General features: G+C 43.8%; 1 long non-coding RNA gene across 1 annotated transcript; it reads right to left on the bottom strand.

The window, feature by feature from the left end:
* Positions 1-5,544: 5,544 nt before the first annotated feature.
* LOC110135008 (uncharacterized) lies at positions 5,545-19,086 on the bottom strand. Its single transcript, XR_002313220.2, has 2 exons — positions 18,855-19,086; positions 5,545-5,798 (listed from the first exon to the last, which is right to left on the bottom strand). It is a non-coding gene; the product is annotated as an uncharacterized lncRNA (long non-coding RNA).
* Positions 19,087-19,444: the final 358 nt, after the last annotated feature.

The following is a 19,444-nucleotide window of genomic DNA, read 5'->3' as shown; positions in this document are numbered from 1 at the left end:
AAGCCAAAATTGCCAGATTGTTGTCATTGTTGTGGTTCCCCACCACCCCAGGAGTTCTGGAATTTGCAACCCAGAACAAACAAAGAACTAGTGACATTTTATTGTTATTTCTAAGTGGTTCAATTCAGTTCAGTTCAGTCACTCAGTCATGTCCAACTCTTTGTGACCCCATGAATCACAGCACGCCAAGCCTCCCTGTCCATCACCAACTCCCAGAGTTTACTCAAACTCATGTCCATCGAGTCGGTGATGTCATCCAGCCATCTCACCCTCTGTCATCCCCTTCTCCTCCTGCCCCCAATCCCTCCCAGCATCAGGGTCTTTTCCAATGAGTTTAAGCATTCTTAAATTGGAGGGAAATGTAACAAAGGATTAATAATCATTATCTCCAGGTGATGGGATTACTGGTAGTTTTAATACCTTCTTTGTGTTTTCTTGGGTTTCTCAAATTTTATTTAATGAACAAATGTAATTATTTATACCTCCTTTGGATTTTCTTGGATTTCTCAAATTTTATTTAATGAACAGATAAAATTACTTAAGCAGGAAAAAAATTTTTTTTTTGTTTTTTTGGCCAAGACACACAGCAGGTGGGATCTCAGTTCCTCAAACAGAGATTGAACCCACACCCTGTACTGGAAGTGTGGAGTCTTAACCACTGGATCACCAGGGAAGTCCCAGGAAAAAGATTTTTAATGACTTTTTTTGAGTCACAATAAAATGGGCTGCTTCCTAAGGCCCTCCCTGAAGAAACATTATGATCAACCTAGACAGCACATTAAAAAGCAGACACTACTTTGCCAACAAAGGTCCGTCTGGTCAAAGCTGTGGTTTTACTAGTAGTCATGTATGAATGTGAGAGTTGGAGTATGAAGAAAGCTGAGCAGCAAAGAATCGATGCTTTTGAACTGTGGTGTTGGAGAAGACTCTTGGGAGTCCTTTGGACTGCACAGAGATCCAACCAGTCCATCCTAAAGGAAATCAGTCCTGAATATTCACTGGAAAGACTGATGCTGAAGCTGAAACTCCAGTACTTTGGCCACCTGATGTGAAGAACTGACTCATTGGAAAAGACCCTGATGCTGGGAAAGATGGAAGGCAGGAGGAGAAGGGGATGACAGAGGATGAAATGGTTGGATGGCATCACCGCCTCAATGGACATGAGTTTGAATAAACTCCGGGAGTTGGTGATGGACAGGGAAGCCTGGCGTGCTACAGTACAAGGGGTCGCAAAGAGTCAGACATGACTGAGCAACTAAACGGAACTGAAAATGGGTTATGGCCAGGGAGTGAGAAAGCAGACTCTAGTGTGCTGTGTGCACAGGAAAAAGAAACCAGCACAACAAGCCAGTGTAAGCAATAAGAAGTGGGTACCCAGGCGGACAGGCTCGGTGTTTACCAAGCCTACTTCTTTCTCTTCCTGGAGTCACAGGCCATATTTCCCAGCTCCCTCTGCAGCTCAGTGTGACCGTGTGACTGAGTCATAGCCAATGGAAAAAGAACAGGGTCTGCAACATGTATACTTTTAGGTCTTTCCCATAAAATCTTCCCACTCTTGGCCTTCCTGGTGGCTTGATGGAGATAAGTAGGGTGACTTCAAAAGCATGGATGGAGGACACCAAAGAAGCCTGAACTCCTGTATCACTTTTCTTCATTCCCCCGCCATGAAATACCTACCCTGATTCTTCTATAACTGAAAATAAACTTCTACCCATTTAAGTCATTAAAATTAGTGGAGTTTGTTACAGCAGCTAGCTTTTCCTATCAAGTGACAAAGAGATCAAAACTCTGCTGAGACCTTGGAAAACATCTCAGCTAAGTAAACTCAAAATAATTTTGAGGATAAGCTCCTGAGACAGAAATGCTTCACACTACAAAAAGCATGATTATATGAAAGACAAGTAAAAGTACTGTGTTTTTTAAAAAGCAAAAAGACATTTTACTGGCAAGAGCAAAAATATGTTTAAAGAACACAAGTGTGATTGTAAGATAAGACTGATGGTGAGTTGATAAATGTTCAAGAGTTAGGTGGTGATGGGACTACTTGTTTACATTTGTGAATGAAACTGTCCACAATAAGAAGTTTTTATTATAGAAGATACTTTAGTAAAGTTCAAACTCCACCTTTTTCCTCACCCCCATAACCTAAAGAAAAAAGCTTAAGCACTTTACAGAAACGAGAAGTTCCTCAAAAGAAGCAGTCCCCCACAACAAGCGTAGTGTAAATTATAAGTCCAAGTGAAAAGGAATAATCATCTTCATAACTCTTATCTGATTTCCTAAGGTCTTATTCCTTCTTCTGCTGTTGCTTTGTGGGTTTTGTTTTTGTTTACTATTTTTTTTTTCAATGTGAAAAAAAAAAAAAATGTGGCTCCAAAAAAAGAAAAGTATGAGAAGAGGGTTAGATTGGGAAATGAGATAGCTGGATTCTGTCCCAGCTGGATGACCTTCAGCTAGCACTTAACCCCTTCCTGGAACACGGCATGCTAAGGATAACTCATTAAATAAGATCAGTTTCTAAGTCTGTCCTTTTGTAGTTCTACTGTTTTGGATTCAAATACAAACTCCCTAAGTGAAAGAGCAAGGATTCAAAAGTGAAAGGAAAGCTACAGTGACTTCAACTTTGCCAGAGTTAAGAGTATCCTGCTGTTGGGGAAGAAAGAACCACACCTAATAAGATCAGCCTCCCAAAGGCACTGCTTCTTCTCTGGCTCTCCAGCATCCTGCGAGGCAAATCAGATCTCCTGCACTTCCCTTCAGCCCCTTCACAGCCCATCAGCAAAACAAAAATACTATATTTACGAAATTTAGAAGTTCGGCTGGGAGGCCAAGGAAGAGTTGAAGAATTTGCAATGAATTTAACCTGCCAGGAGAGGGAGTTTAATGCTGAACCTCCAGAAACAAGGCGCCCACAACAGCAGAGTGGGCACCTGGGCACTTGGATTTCTGCTCAGCCCTGCTGGGCGCCCGGGAAGAGATGGAGCATCAGGCAGGTTAAGTGTCTTAGCTGCAGGCGGCTGCACGCTGAGACTTCTGAGCGTCTGTCTAATTCTAAAATGTTAAAAGTCTATGCACTTAGAAGGGAAGGGGAAGAGAAGTTCTGAGAATAAGGCAAAGCCTAGTTGAGAGAAAAAATGTTTCTGAAGCTGATTTTCAAGTCACGTTAGAAACAAAAACTCACATGGCTGTGTTTTAATACCATGTTCCCGAGACCGGGAGCTTCATTCACAGCCTAATCCCGTCCCCTGAAGTCGCGGTTATGTGTCTGCTGTGTCACTGGCCGTTCCCCACCCACCATGGGAGACGCTGTGTAACCTGAGCTCCCCTGCTCCACCCACTGAACACACTTACACAACACTATGGTCACTTTCCAGATTGACTTGTATTTATACCAAGGAAAGGCAAGTTACTCAGTTTTTTCCATCTTTCAGTTTCATTCACACTGATATGTCTGTACATACATAAAACACAATTAGAGCTGAAGTTCATTTATACATTTTCTTCAATTCCTGGGTAAAACAAGGTAAGTCAAGTGTTTTCAGCTTCACAGAGGATATCAAAACCCAATCAGTAAGCTGATGGGCTTGCCTGGGCCAAGTGAAACAGTTCTCATCTCCCAGCTGAACTGAGGTGAAAGTCCTCATATGGCAAATGCAGAGTCATGCCTGTTTATGCACCCAAGGCCCATATTCCACTGCTCATCCCCTCATGCCAGGGCTTCCGGGGGACACAGGAAATGACTCTAGCAGAATAAAAGCAAGCACATCATCTCCTCTCTCAGTCTCTTCTGAGAGTCCTGCCCTCTCTCTTTCTCTGGACTGCCCGAGCCACCATGCAGTCTTCTATAACTGAATGATGAATCAGTTTGCTTTGTACACTGTAAGATGACTAAGTTTCTCCTGGTCAGGGATGAAATTGGTCTCTGCATCCAAAGAGCCTAAAAAAGTACTTGATACACAGTAAGAGTTTTAAAAAGTCCTGAACTGACTCAACAAAACAAGAACCCCTAAAATGATGCAATACTGGGATTTTCAACCTGAAGCAACCTGTATCTCACCTTCTAAGCATCTGATGAAGACAACAACATTAGAGGGTTTCCCAACCCTGGGATCTCCTTCAAAAAGTAGACCAGTGAGGCTTTGGGCAAACGATTCAATTACCACCTCCAGTGAATGCTGTGTAAGAGCCAGAAGTCTCGAATTAGATTTCCTCTGTGGACACAGAGATACTGGCTCTTTGCAACAGACATCAAATGTGAGACAAATGTGAGACAAATTTTGAAATTTCTAATCAATGTATTTAAAAATTTTAAATATCAGGTGAAATTAATAACCTATTTTTGTTAACCAAATATATGCAAAATATGACTTCAAATGTAATCAATATGAAACTGTTAATCAGTTATTTTATCTTCTTTTTATATTAGGTCAAAATCCAATTGTGTTATTTTTTCATTTTATTATTGGAGGACAATTGCTTTACACTGTGAATCAGCTGTATGTACACATATACACCCTCCCTCGCGAGCCTTCCTCAAGCTGAGCTCCCTGTGCTATATAGCAGCTCCCCATTAGCTACCTACCTGACACATGGTACTGGATATATGTCAATGCCACTTTTCCAATTTGTCCCACCCTCCCCTTCCCCTCTGTGTCCACAAGTTCATCCTTATGTCTATGTCTCTATTCCTGCCCTGCAAACAGGTTCATCTGTACCATTCTTCTAGATTCCGTATGTATGAGATAATATACAGTATTTGTTTTTTTTTCTTTCTGACTTATTATGAAGACTCTAGGTCCATCCACATCTCTACAAATGACAATTTTTCCCTTTTTACAGCTGAGTAATATTCCAAGGTCCAATTATGTATCTTATACTCAGATCTCGACTTGGACTTGCCAACAGCCATACATGGCTTATGGCTACTGCACTGGGCAGTGCGGCTCTAGAACTACGTGTAAGGCAGACTATAAGGACGCTCTCCCCTTGACATAGATGAAGAACTTGCCAATCAGATATCCGAGTGCCCCTGGGTATGCAACATTCATCTTTCCTACCACATTACAGGCATCCCTGGAGGATCACACAGTAGAGAGCCTGCCTGCAATACAGGAGACCTGGCTTCGATCCCTGGGTCCGGAAGATCCTCTGGAGAAGGGACTAGCAACCCACTCCAGTAGTCTTGCCTGGAGAATCCCATGGATATAGGAGCCTGGCTACAGTCCACGGGGTCGCAAAGAGTCAAACACCACTAAGCAACTAATACAACACAGCAACAACAACTACATTACAGCACACGTGTGAAAGGAAAAATGGATAAGCTCTTGAATGGAAAGCTGTGAATAATTTAGTTGTTCTTAAGATAAAGATGAAAAAAAAATGACATTTCCAGTAAGAGGACCTTTGAAATATCTATTTGACAGGGATACATGATGCATGAAGAAGTCCTGCTTATAGCGCAAGGCACTGCCCAGTAAAACTCATGGCTCAACACAGTTTAAAAACACACGCAAGCAAAACTCAAAGCAAAGATCAGAGACTGAGTTACAGATGAAAATTTAATAAGTGTGTCTCAGGATACAAGAAGGGAACCTGAGAGGTAGCACCTGGCAGATTTAAGGGCGATGGAGCAGGAGGCAGCATTTCAAGTACAAAGAGGCGAGTGAAAGCATCTTTCTACTGAGGTGGCTCCACGCTCAGCTGCTTCTGGCATTCTTACTGCAGGAAGCCAACACAGATCCGGGGAAGTGTGGAGTGAGAACATGCGGAGAGACAGGACCAGAGACTGGAGGGGAAACCTAATAGGAGAGAAAGAGGGGCCAAGGATGAGACCTCACTGTCAGTTTTTCATTCCCTACTCATCTGTTGTTCCTTCCCCCGTGAACTTTAGTAAGTTGGCTTTGATTTAGAGATAGTCTAGTGGCTAAAATGTAAGACTCGGAGAGGAAAAAGCACTGTCCCAAGTATCAACACCGGGGAAGCGTGTCAGTCTACTGAATGAAGACACAGAACACATCTTGTGGGATGAAGAGAGGCACATCCCCTCTGGGACAGAGTATCTGGCAAGTGTTCAATGTGCTGGAACAGTGATGAGTGACATGGAGCCACCTGCGGTCATCCTAAGGTTCAGGCCTCCTGGAAGCTTGCCCCGAGAACAGAGAGAAAATGTGTGTGATGTCACCAGACACAGTTTAGGGCACAGGCCACGAAAGAGCCACTGCTTCACATCACTGCAACACCAAGTGAGATAAACTAGAATAAAGGGTGAGCAGAGAACTGGAGGCATCTGGTATTAGCAGCAGCTAAGCGGTTGGCTTAAAGGGTAAAGCAAGAGGTAAGTCTGCTAAGGCTGGGTGATGACAGAGGCAGAGATCCAGATGGCCCCTCTGTTTCTTATTCCACCACCTCCAGCAGAGCATTCCAACACCAGGGGCTAGCGGGGAAGACCAGCCAGAGGAAAAGTCACACAACCCTCCCCAAAATAAACATTCACAAGACGTGAAAGATTGCCACTTTCCCTTGTAGAATGAGAGGAAACAAGAGAATCCATCTTCCAGAGAGCTGACTGTCCTGCCGTGCAATATGTCTAAAGGTGAGGATAGGGGGGCAGGGAGGCAGTGTCTGGTATTTGCTCAGGAGGCCAGAGCATCTGGAAACACCTTAAAGAATTCCATCAACGGACTTCCATGGTGGTCCGGTGGCTAAGACTCCGTGCTCCCAATGCAGGGGGCCCAGGTTTGATTTCTGGTCAAGGAACTAGATCCCATATGCTGCAACTAAGAGTATGCAGGCCACAGCTAAAGATCCCTCCTGCCACAACAAAGATCAAAGATCCCAAATGCTGCAACTAAGACCCAACATGGCCAGATAAATAATAAACAAAATAAATATTAAAAGAAAGAGAATACCATGAAATACTGAGACACAGTACAGAGTCTGAAACATCTTAAGACATCCATAGCAGCAGGAGACTAAGACTTAAACTAAGAAGTCCTATACAAGGTAAAAGTTGAAACAGAAAACTGCTATTCATTCTTTAATTTCTCATATAAATTAGAAAAAGCAGCATCTCAGTCTAGCCTGAAGATTACAAGCATTCTCCAAAGAGCACGTGGCTAAAGACACAAAACCTTCTAAGGACTTAAAGTTGCCTGATGCCTTTCTCACAATTCATCCAAGTTACTTTGGTACTGCTTTTGATAAGTTTACGGTTAATCCACAAGCTGAAGATGGAGCTGCTAATAACATATTCATGGAGTGCTAAATTTATACTTTTCAGAAATCATTATAAAGCATGACACAAAACAATAACGCAAGTTAAAGGGAGAGAAAAGGAGACATGGGAGACAGGAGTAAAATGAAAATGTAAAAAATACCAACTTAACTGCAATGCCGCTTTTCAGTACTTCCATTCAGTCCCACATCTACCAACTTAACCACCTTGTTTTTATAGGGTTGACTTATACTAACTCCCAGGAGACATGTATCTGAGTAAGTGCATTAGCAGCTATTCCTTAAAAATATGGTCCTTACAGGACTTCCCTGGCAACCCACGCTCCCACTGCAGGGGGCATGGGTTCCATCCCTGGTCAGAGGACTAAGATCCCACATGGGGCGGGGAGGGGGTTTGTCAAAAAAAAAAAAACAAAAAAACAAACCATGATCCTCACTGTCTTCACTTGTTGACTTCAGATCAATGTGCCTTTCACATGGTAGATTATTTAACAAATATTTATCCAGAATTAAAGACATGTCTTTTTTTAAAATTCCATTGTCAAAAGAATTATTTATAAACACCAGTATTTCCTCAAAGATTTCCAACCCCTGAGTAACCCTTGCTATCCAGAGTGACAACAGCTACAGGACCACCCAAATGTCAAAGAACTCTTGATAGGTTACTCTGGGGTGGAAATCCTTGAGGAAATACTGGTGTTTATGAAGAGTCCAGGAGGCAAAATTCTGGGTCTCCTTTAGCCTTTTGCCACCTTATTGTACTGGATGACCGCAAAGATTCATTTTTACTGAAACTTATCTAGGTAAGTATTTATATATATATTTCATACACAATATATAACTTTTTAAACAGGCCAGACTCCGACAGCCTTAAAATTAACACAAAGATTAAAAACACAAACTACACATCTCTAGCCAAGGATAAAGTACACAAGATGAAAATAGTGCAGTCACTGTTTGCCTAAAATGATCAATGTGAAAAACCCATTTAGACACTTAAGGGCTGACACAAGCAGGGAAGGATCAGAAAATTAATTGGCCTCTTAATTCAAATGGTGCTACAAGGAAGTTGTACTTTCGATTTCTAACTGGTAGAGCCCTTATCAAGGAATTTATAAAGTCACTCTACCAATCTGAAGTGTTGGTTTGAGACTACCACACAATAGAATGCTGAAGGTAAACAGAAAGTTTTACATCTTTCCATCAAAGTCAGAAGTAGAATGTTAAATGATTCAACACTCAGTTAAGGGTGCCTGCCAAATAAAGTCAGAATAGGATGTCAATAAAGAGACATAACCCTTTGAAAAATTATTCTGTGCTCGAAAATTACATGTTTTTAAATTTTGAAGCATATATGACATAGTACCAAACACAAGTTGTACCCAGAGTTTCAAAAGTCTACAGCTGTTTTTGAAAGGAGGGGGAGGGTGACAAAACCCAAGCAAAGCAAGGAGATCTAGAGCATTAGACGTCTTTTTAAGACGGAATGCTGAGCCATGACGCATCGGCCTGCAATTATGAGTGTCTCTGCACAGTTCAGTTTGAACGAAGACTTATTTTCTGTTCCTGTTACATAGATAAATAGAAAATAAGCAGTCTCCCAAAGTTCCTCCATCTGCAGAGGGCCTTTTTTTTTAAAGAGCTGAACAATTTGAGCTATTCTACTCATTTATACAAGTTTTCACAAAATTCCTACGATTCTGTAACTCTAATGCCACCAGCTTAGAGACAGATCTTAAATAAGGAACTCAAATGACTAGGCCTGGTTAGTATCTCCCAGAAGAACTTACTTAATAGGTCGGCAGCAGTCAATTATACTATTGTGTAAAAAGGAGCAAATGTGCTTAATATAGCATCATAAAATTTTAGAGTTAGAAGAGACCTGCAATCTAGTTCAACTTCCTCATCATGGAGGAAACTAATTCTAAAAAGTGAAACCACTTGTCAAGGTCACAGTTACTTAATGGTCCAGGACTTAAACCCCAGTCTCCAGTTTAAAGACTCCTGACCTTCATCTATGCAGATGAATAAAAGTTTTCTGGTCTGTTATAAACAGCAATGAGATGAGTAAGTCAATCTCAAGGCAGGTTAAAACTCATTTCCTCTTCCAGCATTCACAAAGGAATCAAAATTGGCATACTTTTCACTTGCCCTTCAACAGTCACACGTGGCCCATTCCAAATGCAAACGCTCACCAACTGTTCTGAACAGGAAAAGGGTACACAGACAACAGAAGAATCAAAGACTTCCTCACTGGTTTTTTTGTTTGTTTGTTTGTTTTGCCTCTTTATAAAAACCTTCTTGCTTTTACTTTGCAAATGAGCAATTTTAATAGTTGCAGGCTGGGAATTCCCAGGCTGTTCAGTGGTTACGACTCAACGCTTTCACTGATGGGGGCCCAGCTTCAATCCCTGGCCAGAGAACTAAGATCCCGCAAGCCAAAGGAAAAAAAAAATAGTTGTAGGTCTTTAGAGGGAATGGAAAAAAATAACCAAATTTCAGTTTGCACAATCCTGAAGGATACTTGGCTATTTCAGATTTATTCAGTAAGTCCCTAAGACAGTTTTCCCGTACAACCACCCCTGATGTTGTCAATGGAAACTAGGACTTGGTTTCATTTGGATCTTAATAACCCAACTTCATTCTTGGTTAATTTTTATCTTTGTATATAATCTTTCACACAGACACACGGCAAGTTCTAGCAGATCTTACGAAGAAACTCCTTTTAGTTAAACAGTGGGAAACAAAACTGACAAACATACAAAAGGGCCTGAGGTTTGGCAAGACACAAGTTCTGACATGAGAAGCACAAGTTCCTACCCCATGCAAAATACTTAGCTCCTCATAAATTAAGCTCATCAGTGCAAGCTGTTGTCTAAAAATGTGCCCTTAGACAGTGGCAAGGCACTCCGACTCAAAGTAATTTTCTATACATGGCAGGAAATAAGGTTTTCATTTCCCAGACTAGTAGAAGTGGGTTTTCCCCCATTCAACTTACACGAGAGAAGAAAACTGAGGTGCTGAACCCCAGCTTCCTTTAGGAATGGGCATACGGGAAGACACAAGGGATCAAAGGCGAGAGAAGAGTTCTGATACTGTTTTACAGATATTAATTCATTTAATCATCATGACGACTATTTGAAATTCCTTTTATCCCCAGTTCAGAGATGAGAAAACTAAGTTCCAGAGGTTATCAGTTTGAACCAGATCTTCCAGAAAGCATTAACATAAAGTGAATAAATTAACAAAGTAATAACAGAGCTGGGATTGGCTGCTGGAGAAGACTCTTGAGAGTCCCTAGGACTGCAAGGAGATCAAACCAGTCAATCTTAAGGGAAATCAACCCTGAATACTCATTGGAAGGACTGATGCTGAAGCTGAAACTCCAATACTTTGGCCACCTGATGCGAAGAATTGACTTACTGGAAAAGACCCTGATGCTGGGAAAGATTGAAGGCAGGAGAATGGGACAGCAGAGGATGATGGTTGCATGGCATCACCAACTCAATGGACACGAGTTTGAGCAAGCTCCAGGAGTTGGGATGGACAGGGAAGCCTGGAGTGCTGCAGTCCATGGGGTTACAAAGAGTCAGACATTACTGAGAGACTGAACAACAACAAATACCCAGAAGTTTTCCTATTTACTGCCTACAACCAGACAGTTTTGAGCAATCATCATAAGAAAGACTTGCAAAAAAACTTAATGATTACAAAAATGCTGCTGTGTTGTGCTCAGTTGTGTCTGCCTCATTTCGACCCCATGGACCTACAGACCAATAAAAGGGACTCCTGCTCAGAGCAGGGAAGCCTCTCCTTGATACAAACCCAAACGTCTTAGTTTTATTTCCTATTACCTGCCCTCAAAGTACAGAGCAGTAGACCATCTATCTGCTATGATCTCAGCAGGCTACTCTTTATGCCTCTGCTCAATCCAATCCAGCCTAGAATGTCTTCTCTAACCCATCCCTGCCTAGAGACCCTCCATCTCCATCAATGCCAAACACAACAGCTACTTCCCACTTTGTTGTTACTGTTAAGACGCTCAGTTGTGTCCAACTCTTTGCAATTCCACGGACTGCAGCACGCCAGGCTTCCCTGTCCTTCACTATCTCCCAGAGTTTGCTCGAACTCATGTCCACTGAGTCAAAGAAGCCGTCCAACCATCTCAACCTGTCGCCCCCTTCTCCTCCTGCCCTCAATATTTCCCAGTATCAGGGTCTTTCCCAATGAGTCAGTTCTTCACACCAGGTGGTCAAAGTATTGAAGCTTCAGCATCAGTCCTTCCAACGAATATTCAGGGTTGATTTCCTTAAGGACTGACTGGTTGCAAGCTTCCTTAATCCTCTCTCACACACAGAAAAACCCCATGGACAGAGGAGCCTGGCAGGCTACAGTCCATGGAGTCACAAAAGAGTTGGACATGACTTAGGGACCAAACAACAAGCCGAGTGAAACGGACTGTCTTCCCGGGCCCCAGCATGCCTCCGCTTTAGCCTCTAACTGGCCCACTGTTAGCTGCCTTACCTGGTGAGACAGCTGCTTGTACCCAGCACAGAGTCTGCACAGCTCTCAAGAGATGTTTGATCAATCAGTATTTCTGCGGTTTTCTCCCATCCCACAGGACACTTTCGATTGGTCACATTCATCTGAAAAGCTTTACCATAATAAATCTAGCCATTTGCAAAATATGCCAGGTGACTTAGAGTCAATCAGTGATACAGGACTGGTCTTCCCTCTGTCTTCCTGGGCCTCTTTCATATTTGAAAGCGCCGGTGACTCCCTTAGCACTATATCATCACCAACATCCCCACATTAAGACAGCAACCCCATGAGGTGAACAGGACAGGTGTTACCCCCACTTTACAGAATGACAGACTATAAGTCAAGCAACTAGTCCAACTTCACAAGATTCACGGAGCTGGGGCTGAAGCAAATTCAGGACCACAAACTTTTTTTTTTCTTAAATCTTTATTCCCAAGGTTCAAACTTCACTGGAGAAAGCAAGTGCTTTCAGTTCAGTTCAGTTCAGCCACTCAGTCATGTCCGACTCTTGGCGACCCCATGAATTGCAGCATGCCAGGCCTCCCTGTCCATCACCAACTCCCGGAGTTTACTCAAACTCATGTCCATCAAGTTGGTGATGCCATCCAGCCATCTCATCCTCTGTCGTCCCGTGCTCCTCCTGCCCTCAATCCCTCCCAGCATCAGGGTCTTTTCCAATGAGTCAACTCTTCACATGAGGTGGCCAAAGTATTTTTATACCAATATAAAAGCATGCATATAGCTAAGTAATTTGGCACTATGAGGCTTGTGGGATTTTAGTTCCCCAACCAGGGCCAGAACCCTCATTCCCTGCATTGGAAGGTAGATTCTTAACCACTGGACCACCAGGGAAGTGCCTCAAACTTAAAAGTAGTCCTGATTCCCCCCATGTTGGTGCACTGAGAGTATTTCCTGTGAAAATATTACATTTTTAATTATGTCAAAACAGAAATACAGGGCTTCCCTGGTGGTTCAGTGGTAAAAAATCCACCTGTCAATGCAGGAGACACGGGTTCGATCCCTGATCCAGGAAGATCCCACATGCAGAGGAGCAATGAAGGCCCTGTGTCACACTAATGAGCCTGTGCTTTGAGCCCAGGGAGCTGCAACGACTGAGCCCACGCATCCCAGAGCCTGAGCTCCACAAGAGAAGCCACCGCAATGAGGAGCCTGCACACGACAACCGGAGAGAGCCCGCACAGCAACGAAGACCCAGCACAGCCAAAACTAAATAAATAAGAATATTAAAAAATATATATATATATAATACAGATCCAGCCATAAAGACGTTTTTTAAGTATAAAGAAAAAGATTAGAAGGATGTACTCCAAAACACTGAAATAATTTTCTCTGGGCAGTAGGATTATGGATAATTTGCTTTTTTCTCTTTTAACACGTGTGTTTATATCTTATGCACTGAAACCACATGTTATAGGATGACTAGTATATGTTATTAAAATGCAAAGGTCCTTGTAAAACGGGTATCCAAGGCGAAAATAAACCCGAGAACCTCAAAAAAGGGATCACTTCACTAGAAAATGCTTTTTTTAAAAATCTAAATTTGACTGATTCTAGATTCTCAATGTTGAAACTCAGGCAAGCCACATATGCCTTACAACAGAAATTAGCAATACACTTTTTTCCAGTCACCCATGTGTGAAAAAATAATTAGTGATAAAAAGTTTTCTTTCACTCAAGCTGTAAAAAAAATAAAATAAAATTACCCTGCCTATAAAGTTAATTTTTCTATAGTCTGGAAATGTAGAGTCTATGTATCTTCCTTCCTGCCTTAAGTTACTAGAATGTTATGTCTCCAGTGAAAAATCATTCTATGGAGGAAACCAGATAAAAAAAGAAGGCAGGAAATCAAAAGATTTGATTGAAATATTTTAAAGAAAATTTCCCTAATATCTCATCTTTCCTGAGAAGACAGGGGAAAAAAGTATGCCAAATATTTTAATGTTCTACTTGACTAGGGATCTGTAGAACTGGGGGCGGTGGGGCGGGGGGGAATCTATTAAAGTTGCCTTCCGTTGTACATCAAACCCAAATTTTGGATGATCTGCACATCCTGAACATCTGGATCTTCAGGCCTTTAACTTCAGAAAAGATACAGTAAAACAAGCACTTGGCAATTTTGCAATTTTAAGTGTAAAAAATGGGCAGAGTTAAAACTGGGATCTAATCCAAGCTATACTTAGACATAAGTAAGCAAAGGAGAATACAAATACCAAACTACTTAATTCAAGTCAGAAGTATATTAGACCTTATGCTTATATAAAACATTAGGGCAGCAAAATGCCTGTCTGTAGTCTCATTAGGATTCCTAAGAAGAGGCAGATGAGAGTACACTTCCCCAGGGAAAGAGATATAGGAAAGGGTTCCCAACAGGGATTCTGTAATAGGACGACTACTTTTCTAAGATTTTGCAAAGACTACTTTTAAGACTGCATTACTGAACCACCATAAGACAATCAAAAAAACAGACCCACCCACTGAGTTAGTGCTAGTGGAATCTGTCTTTCTGTAAGTGCCAGATGGGAGATCTGGGGAAAAAAAAAAAAAAAGCTCTTTACTAAATGTGGCCAAGATTCCTTGGTACCTGGTGCCAGGGCCAGGATATTAACCCAGATGTCCTAGCCAAATTCAAGGTTGGTTAATTACAGTCTGCCAACCCACCGGAAAAAAAAAAGCTCTTCTGTTCCCGATTTGAAATCTGAAGAGGTCACTCTTGAAATTCTTGTACAGTACCATCAGTCAATATGTTTTCCCTTAAAAGTGCATTGTAACTCAAGTGCTGATTTAAAGCATATGGATTCCTTGAGTTCCATTTACATGGGAAACATATATTATGTATATTAAAATACATATATAAGATGCTATATTAGTTTAAAACCTCCCTAAACAGTCATCTAAAAAATTCATATTGAGACTAATACCGTCACTGCCTTCCAATTAAGATTGAAGACACTTAAAGGCTTATTATCAAACACAGATTTTGAATCATGAATCTTTTAAGACTAAAAAGGAAGGCTTTGCTGCCAGGAGCATAATTCCAGGAAAACGCAATATATGCAAATGTCAGTTACAAGGTCTCCCAGGGCTGAGCAAAAATCCTGCATACAAACAGGAAAGTATATTCTTAATAGCAAGTCTGAACATCAAGTACTGATCTGGCCTTTCTGCCAGCCACTTACTTAAGGTTTCATTGCCAATATAGTCTGTGCATTGCTTAAAATAATATAAACTAAGGTTCAATCTCTAGCTCTCTGTTCACTGGCTGTGTGTCCTTTAAGACAAGTAACTGAAATTCTTTAAGCCTCACTTCCCCCACATCTTCAACTTCTTCTTGAACAAAATCGCTAGTATCATGGCACAAAATTCTTTATCTTTCACTATTCTAAAATATTTTAGGGACTTCCTGGGTGGTCCAGTGGCTAAGATTCCAAAGCTTCCAATGCAGAGCAGGGGCCTGGTTCAATCCCTGGTCAGAGAACTAGATCCCACATTCTGTAACGAAGACCTAGCACAGACAAATATGTAAATAGACAAAGATAAATATTAAAAATAAATTAATATTTTAGTACATATGTATTTAATACATATTTAAGGACTACAACCTTAAATACAGCCTTAAATTATCTAGCCCCTCCCAAGCTCCTGCCTTGGGACACTTGCAACTGATTCCTCTGGGATGCTCTTCCCTCAGGGATCAACATTCCCTCACTTCATCTAGATCTCTATTTAAAAGCCATTTTCTCAGCAAGGTCTCCTCTCATCACCCTATCTAGAATTTCCGTTACCCTACCTCTTGTCCCCCAAACTTTAGTATTTAGTCTTACCATGTATCACTTTCCAACATATAATAAATTGTATTAACATGGTTACTGTCTGCCTCCCCTACCTGAAGGAAGTTCCAACAACAGGGCTTTCCGTTTTATTTACTGCTGTATCACCAGCACCCAGAACAGCAACTGGCACACAGCAGGTGCTCAGTAAATACCTGCTGAGCGAATTCCAAATGAGGCCTCCGTAGAGCCCACGTACAGGGGCACCACAGCCCCACAAACTCCCTCTGGGGAGACTGCCACACACTACAAAAGAATGCTGAAAAAGAGAACTTAGTGGTCTGCAGTGATTACAACAGTGTCCATTCTTTATATTAGAGAAAAACAATCGACTTCCCACCTCATTTGTACAAGGAAGAGGAGAAAGAAGCTGATAATTCAGATAAAGTGGAAAATTATACGAGGTGAAAGGCTCATTTTAGTTAACACTGCAGAAAGTTTTCTTTTAATGTTAACAAATAGTAAGCCATCTTCCTATGACTTTACTACACTACCTCCAGTTTTGTTTTGTCTTTTTCTACAAAACCAGTCCTGGGACTTCCCTGGTGGTTTTTATAAAACTAGTCCTGAGACTTCCCTGGTGGTCCAGTGGCTAAAATTCTGTGCTCCCAATGCAGGGGACCCAGGTTCGACCCCTGGTCAGGGAACCAGATCCCACATGCTGCAACTAAGATCTGGTACAGCCAAATAAATATTAAAAAATAAAAAACAATCCTGAAACTTATGGACCTTATATTTTCAATTAACTGAATAATAAATATTGACTGAACACACGGGACTCTGCAGAATTCTGTAGGGGGTACTATAAAGTGAAAGTCAAGGTCCTTGAAATATATATATAGATATATATCATATACATATATATACACACACACATAAACACAAATACCTTGAGATAGATACAAACTCTGGAAAAAACAGAAATACATCAACAATGAAGAACAGGCAGCCAATATATGACAAATTCAAAAGTGCCTACCTTTTTGTGGAGCACAGAAGGACCAAGATACCTCTTACACATCATGATTTGGGTTTGGAATCCCAACAGAGACAGAACTTAAAAAGCAAGAGTCAAACATGACCTGCTTAAGTTCACATGCATTCACAAGGGATGGCACAGACTCAATGTTTGAAAATAGGTTAAAAAAATTTTTTTAAGGTAAATGAGAAAAGTACCAAATTCCAAACTTATAAAGAACAGAAACCAGATCTGCCTACGTCTCTCTCACAGAAGCACAGGTAAGTGCTTAAGCAATTGTTGGGGGAAAAAAAAGAGGGATGGGCGATCTTTATCTTTAGACAGAATACCTTCACAGGGTCCACCCAGTTTGTTGTTCACCCTTTTGAACTAGGCCTAGTGAGAAGCCTAAGCTGTACCTTACCACTTTCTCTGAACCTCAGAAACTCAGGACCAGCCCTTAGCCAAGTAATCACCCACTGTCTTTGCTTTAAGGAGGGCAGACTTGCTCCTTTCAGGAAAATCACTATACCAATTTAATTACCAAGCACCAGGAGTCAGAATAGTGAGTGAGTGAAGTAAAGTCGCTCAGCCGCGTCTGACTCTTTGCGACCCCGTGGACTGTAGCCCACCAGGCTTCTCCGTCCATGGGATTCTCCAGGCAAGAATACTGGAGTGGGTTGCCAGTTCCTTCTCCAGGGGATCTTCCTGACCCAGGGATCGAGCCCAGGTCTCCCGCACCTCTGAGCCACCAGGGAAGCCCAGGAGTCAGAATACCAGAGCTTAAATCCTGACACTACCACTTATCAGCTATGTGACCCTGAGCAAGGTTCCTGACCTTTCTATGTCTCTTCTGTAAAATGGGATAATAGCACTGGATAGCACCATCATTGGGCTAGGTTAATTGAGACAAAACACTTAAAAGACCTGCCCAGAGCTTGACCACAGAAAGCCCTCAATCAATGTTAATATTTCCAGAGAAAAAATGCTCCAAAGCTGAGAAACAACATATACCTGAGGATTCTTGCAAAAGGTTATTATTATACCCCAAATCCTAACAGACCTGGTCTCTGGACTTGAACATACTATAGGTAACAGAAGTAATTAAAGGGAGAAAAAAAAAAAAAAACCACCAACCAGAACCACAACCATAAAAACAGCAGCAGTAACACTAGTCCTGAGGTCTTACCAGCCAGGAACTGTCCTAACCTGAAACAGGCAGAAGGCAAGACTGCTGAATCCAACAACAACCAAAAAAAGCAGCATATTTTTTTTCTCCACCCTCCTTTTTAAACACGTTAATTGGAGCCCAGGTTTTGCTAAAAACAGGTAACTAAAGATTACAGACTTAACGAGTAATTTCTTCATACCAAAGAGGTGGGGCTGGGAAGGGAGGAAGGGGTGGTGCTCGGTCCCTGCCAGATGGAAAAGCCACATGAAGTGGAGCAACAGCAGAGTTCAGGGTTTCTCCGCGGATCAAAAACCACAATTTCTGAAGCACAGGACCTCCGAAGGAGGGCAATCAGGAGGCTCTGCTTTGAAAATAACCTCTGAACAAGTGTCATCTGTCTCCGGAGCCAATCCCCTGACGAGGCAGAAGGTTCGGGTTACGGGGCAGCGGTGTTATTTCGGAAATCCCTGTCACCTCTTGTCATTCACCTTCTCCAAGAATCACGGTCCCATTCGAGGGGGTGGGGTGGGGGACAAAAGCCACGGCCGGCAGGGCCCCAGGCCAGCGAGGCCAGCCCGCCGGCCGGCGCCCGCCTCGGAGGCCACGGCCAGGGTGCCCTCCATGCCGGCTCGCGGGCACCGCTGCCAAGGGCCCGAGGAAGGCTCAGGTGACCGCCGGGGCAACAGGTCCCGCTGGGCCTCGGCCCCCCGGGGGTCCGGCCCGCCGCCCCAGGACTGAGGGGAGCGAAGAGGGGCGCCGAGGAGGGAGCGGCGCCTGGGGCGGCGCAGGGGCAAGGAGTCCAAGCTCCATCTTGAGGCGGGCGGAGGAAGGGAAGGCCGGGCTCGGCGCTCACAGGGCCGGCCACTTTCCGGCTCCGGGGAGAGCACCCCCAGGGACTCCTGGCCTCCAGGACCATCTCCCCGGGGCCCCCCGCGGCCCCACGGGGATGGCCCGGTGCGCGGGACTCGGTCCTCCCTCTTGGATGCCGGGCCCGGTCCCCCTGGCCCGAGCCGGGCAGGCAGGAGCCGGTCGAGCAGGGAGAGAAGGGAAATGTGAGGAGGGGATGGGGAAGGAGAGAGGGCCCGCGCCGCGCCCCACTAACCGCTCGCCGCCGCCTCGGTCGCCGCCAGTTGCCACCACCCGCCCCACTGCAGCAGCAGCAGCCGCGCGGCCGCCGCCTCCCGCCTCCCGGCTCGTCAGCTCCGGGCGGGGGAGAGCGTGACGCGCCGCCGCGGGGCCGGGAGGGCGCGCGCCGCCTGGAGAAGACGCCGCGGCGGCTCCTCCCCGCGCGCTCCGCCGCCGCGCCCACCGCGGCCAGCCCCGCGCCCCGAACCTCGCGGCCGGCACTCCGCAACCGGCGTCGGGCTCAACCGCCGCCCCCCCCCCCCCCCGCCACAACACACACATACACACCGCCTCCTCTTTGTCTGCACCCGCCGCGGCTCCCGGGAGGCGAACCCCAGACCCCGGGGGCGCCCGCCGTCCCGCCCTCAGAATCCAAAGAGGACCGGGACGGGGAGGAAGGTACCGGGAAACCCCTGAGGCCTGGACTAAGGGGCTTCTCATCATCTCGCTTCATTCCCCTTTTTCTGAAAGTGTGCCCAGAATTTGCAAGTCACACCCGATAGATCCATTCAGCCTGATCACACAGCCGGTTGGTTTAGAGCTGATTTTCCCCCCCCTTAGACCCCC

The sequence above is a fragment of the Odocoileus virginianus genome, chromosome 12, assembly GCF_023699985.2.
Source record: "Odocoileus virginianus isolate 20LAN1187 ecotype Illinois chromosome 12, Ovbor_1.2, whole genome shotgun sequence".
NCBI lineage: Eukaryota > Metazoa > Chordata > Mammalia > Artiodactyla > Cervidae > Odocoileus > Odocoileus virginianus.
The sequence above is the reverse complement of the archived record's forward strand: the minus strand, read 5'-3'. Positions and strand labels throughout refer to the sequence as shown.